Source organism: Anas acuta, unplaced genomic scaffold, assembly GCF_963932015.1.
Source record: "Anas acuta unplaced genomic scaffold, bAnaAcu1.1 SCAFFOLD_258, whole genome shotgun sequence".
NCBI lineage: Eukaryota > Metazoa > Chordata > Aves > Anseriformes > Anatidae > Anas > Anas acuta.
Window position 1 is genome coordinate 14,143 of NW_027076327.1, and position 4,614 is coordinate 18,756.

Consider the following 4,614-nt stretch of genomic DNA (forward strand, 5'->3'; position numbering starts at 1 on the left):
CCAGCAGGGCTAGGGAGGTGATTGTCCCCCTGTACTCGGCTCTGGTGAGGCCGCACCTCGAGTACTGTGTTCAGTTTTGGGCCCTTCGCTACAAGAAAGATATCGAGGTGCTTGAGCGGGTCCAAAGAAGGGCGACGAAGCTGGTGAGGGGCCTGGAGAACAAGTCCTACAAGGATCGGCTGAGAGAGCTGGGCTTGTTCAGCCTGGAGAAGAGGAGGCTCAGGGGTGACCTTATTGCTCTCTACAGATACCTTAAAGGAGGCTGTAGCGAGGTGGGGGTTGGTCTGTTCTCCCACATGCCTGGTGACAGGACGGGGGGGAATGGGCTAAAATTGTGCCACGGGAGTTTTAGGTTAGACGTTAGGAAGAATTTCTTTACCGAAAGGGTTGTTAGGCACTGGAACGGGCTGCCCAGGGAAGTGGTGGAGTCACCATCCCTGGAAGTCTTCAAAAGACGTTTAGATGTAGAGCTTAGGGATATGGTTTAGTGGGGACTGTTAGTGTTAGGTCAGAGGTTGGACTCGATAATCTTGAGGTCTCTTCTAACCTAGAAATTCTGTGATTCTGTGATTCTGTGGATGAGCCTGCTGAAACTAATTCCAGTTGAGAAAGTTTCAGTTACTAGCTTGGTGATATTGTCAGTTCAATATTCAAAGCTGCAGCAAAAGCAAAAGGGGATTTTTGCTTCTAGAAACACCCCAGGTCTCCTGCCTGCACTCTGCGTGCTGTTGAGCTAAGCCTTAAAAATAAGTAAATAAAGCACAGCTGCTGCTCCTCTTTCTGATGTCCTGTGCTTTGCCCCTCCCCTTTCCCAGGTGATTGGGTTTGGGTGCTGGGGGCGGGGGCAAAAGGTATATGAGCCCCAGGCATGCCACCAGAGAGCTCCTTCTGCCTGGGCTGCTCTTTGGGGTAAGTGCTTTGTGTTTCCTTCAGTCAGTTGCAGGGTTCTTTAGGTGGGTCAAAGTCTATGGATTTCTGGATTTTAAGTGCTTGGAATTCGCTTAATAGAGCTCTATTTAGCATAGTGTGTGTGCTGAGCGTGGGTGGCAGGAGGAGGTGGGGAGCTGCTCAGGACTGGAAAGTTTGGTTTCTAGGAATACGCGGCATCCTTGCTGTGCGACGTGACTAATTGTTGGGCTGGAACGTTCCAGCTTTTGTGTGTCTTAAGCAATGTAGCTTGTGCAGTGTGTTGTGTGGCCCGGGCAGAGTTTGCCGTGGCGCTGTGAGCGAAGAATCTCTGTTAGAGCTGGTGAGCAGCTGAAGAACTGGAGCTGGGACGAGAGAGGCATTGCAGCAGGTACGCTGTGGCTGTGAGGTTAGGGTTAGATCCAGGGTTCGGGTTAGGGTTAGGGTTCGGTCTCCCATGGGCGATGTTTCGGCTTGCTCAGAAACAGCGAACCCGGAGGGTCCAGTTGCATGTGGGGCTGCGTAAAGGCTCCCCTGGGGAGATCACTTGTACCCAAAGCCTTCCTTTGGGGGCACTTTTGGATGCTCCAAAGGGGCTCGCAACACATTTCCTGGGGCCTGATTTTTCACTCGTCTCCGATGACGGCTAGGGCTACGTTTAGGTTTGCTGAGGAACAGCGAACCCGGAGGGTCCAGTTGCATGTGGGGCTGCGTAAAGGCTCCCCTGGGGAGTTCACTTGTACCCAAAGCCTTCCTTTGGGGGCACTTTTGGATGGGCGAAAAGGGCTCGCAACGCATTTCCTGGGGCCTGATTTTTCAGTCGTCTTCGATGCCGGCTAGGGCTATGTTTAGGGATGCTCGGAAACAGCGAACCCGGAGGGTCCAGTTGAATGTGGGGCTGCATAAATGCTCCCCTGGGGAGTTCACTTGTACCCAAAGCCTTCCTTTGGGGGCACTTTTGGATGGTCCAAAGAGGCATGCAACGCGTTTTCTGGGGCCCGGGTTTTCAGTCTTCTCCCATGCCGGCTAGTGACATATTTAGGTTTGCTCGGAAAAATCGAACCCGGAGGGTCCAGTTGCATGTGGGGCTGCGTAAAGGCTCCCCTGGGGAGTTCTCTTGTACCCAAAGCCTTCCTTTGGGGGCACTTTTGGATGGGCGAAAAGGGCTCAGAACGCATTTCCTGGGGCCTGATTTTTCAGTCGTCTTCTATGCCGGCTAGGGCTATGTTTAGGGATGCTCGGAAACAGCGAACCCGTAGGGTCCAGTTGCATGTGGGGCTGCGTAAAGGCTCCCCTCGGAACTTCAGATGTACCCAAAGCCTTCCTTTGGGGGCAATTTTGGATGGTCCAAAGGGGCTCGCAACGCATTTCCTGGGGCCTGATTTTTCACTCGTCTCCGATGACGGCTATTGCTACGTTTAGGTTTGCTCAGGAACTGCGAACCCGGAAGGTCCAGTTGCATGTGGGGCTGCGTAAAGGCTCCCCTGGGGAGTTCTCTTGTACCCAAAGCCTTCCTTTGGGGGCACTTTTGGATGGTCCAAAGGAGCTCGCAACGCATTTCCTGGGGCCTGATTTTTCACTCGTCTCCGATGACGGCTAGGGCTACGTTTAGGTTTGCTCAGGAACTGCGAACCCGGAGGGACCAGTTGCATGTGGGGCTGCGTAAAGGCTCCCCTGGGGAGTTCACTTATACTTAAAGCCTTCCTTTGGGGGCACATTTGGATGGGAGAAAAGGGCTCGTAACGCATTTCCCTGGGCCTGATGTTTCAGTCATCATCCATTCCGGCTAGGGCTATGTTTAGGGATGCTCGGAAACAACGAACCCGGAGGGTCCAGTTGCATGTGGGGCTGCATAAAGGCTCCCCTGGGGAGTTCACTTGTACCCAAAGCCTTCCTTTGGTGACACTTTTGGATGGTCCAAAGGGGCTTGCAACACATTTTCTGGGGCCCGGGTTTTCAGTCTTCTCCCATGCCGGCTAGGGATATATTTAGGGTTGCTCGGAAAAATCGAACCCGGAGGGTCCAGTTGCATGTGGGGCTGCGTAAAGGCTCCCCTGGGGAGTTCACTTGTACCCAAAGCCTTCCTTTGGGGGCACTATTGGATGGGCGAAAAGGGCTCGCAACGCATTTCCTGGGGCCTGATTTTTCAGTCATCGTCGATGACGACTAGGGCTACTTTTAGGTTTGCTCAGGAACAGCGATCCCGGAGGGTCCAGTTGCATGTGGGGCTGCTTAAAGGCTCCCCTGGGGAGTTCACTTGTACCCAAAGCCTTCTTTTGGTGACACTTTTGGATGGTCCAAAATGGCTCGCAACGCATTTCCTGGGGCCTGATTTTTCACTCGTCTGCGATGACGACTAGGGCTACGTTTAGGTTTGCTCAGGAACAGCGATCCCGGAGGGTCCAGTTGCATGTGGGGCTGCGTAAAGGCTCCCCTGGGGAGTTCACTTGTACCCAAAGCCTTCCTTTGGGGGCACTTTTGGATGGTCCAAAGGGGCTTGCAACGCATTTCCTGGGGCCTGATTTTTAAGTCGTCTCCGATGACGGCCAGGGCTACGTTTAGGTTTGCTCAGGAACAGCGAACCCGGAGGGTCCAGTTGCATGTGGGGCTGCGTAAAGGCTCCCCTGGGGAGTTCTCTTGTACCCAAAGCCTTCCTTTGGTGACACTTTTGGATGGTCCAAAGGGGCTTGCAACGCGTTTTCTGGGGCCCGGGTTTTCAGTCTTCTCCCATGCCGGCTAGGGATATATTTAGGGTTGCTCGGAAAAATCGAACCCGAAGGGTCCAGTTGCATGTGGGGCTGCGTAAAGGCTCCCCTGGGGAGTTCTCTTCTACCCAAAGCCTTCCTTTGGGGGCACTTTTGGATGGTCCGAAGGGGCTTGCAACGCATTTTCTGTGGCCCGGGTTTTCAGTCTTCTCCCATGCCGGCTAGTGATATATTTAGTGTTGCTCTGAAACAGCGAACCCGGAGGGTCCAGTTGCATATGGGGCTGCGTAAAGGCTCCCCTGGGAACTTCAGATGTACCCAAAGCCTTCCTTTGGGGGCACTTTTGGATGGTCCAAAGGGGCTTGCAACGCATTTCCTAGGGCCTGATTTTTCAGTTGTCTTTGATGCCGGCTAGGGCTATGTTTAGGGATGCTCAGAAACAGCGAACCCGGAGGGTCCAGTTGCATGTGGGGCCGCGTAAAGGCTCCCCTGGGGAGTTCACTTGTACCCAAAGCCTTCCTTTGGTGACACTTTTGGATGGTCCAAAGGGGCTTGCAACGCGTTTTCTGGGGCCCGGGTTTTCAGTCTTCTCCCATGCCGGCTAGGGTTATGTTTAGGGTTGCTCGGAAAGAGCGAACCCGGAGGGTCCAGTTGCATGTGGGGCTGCATAAAGGCTCCCCTGGGGAGTTCACTTGTACCCAAAGCCTTCCTTTGGGGGCACATTTGGATGGGAGAAAAGGGCTCGTAACGCATTTCCCTGGGCCTGATGTTTCAGTCATCATCCATTCCGGCTAGGGCTATGTTTAGGGATGCTCGGAAACAACGAACCCGGAGGGTCCAGTTGCATGTGGGGCTGCATAAAGGCTCCCCTGGGGAGTTCACTTGTACCCAAAGCCTTTCTTTGGTGACACTTTTGGATGGTCCAAAGGGGCTTGCAACGTGTTTTCTGGGGCCCGGGTTTTCAGTCTTCTCCCATGCCGGCTAGGGATATATTTAGGGATGC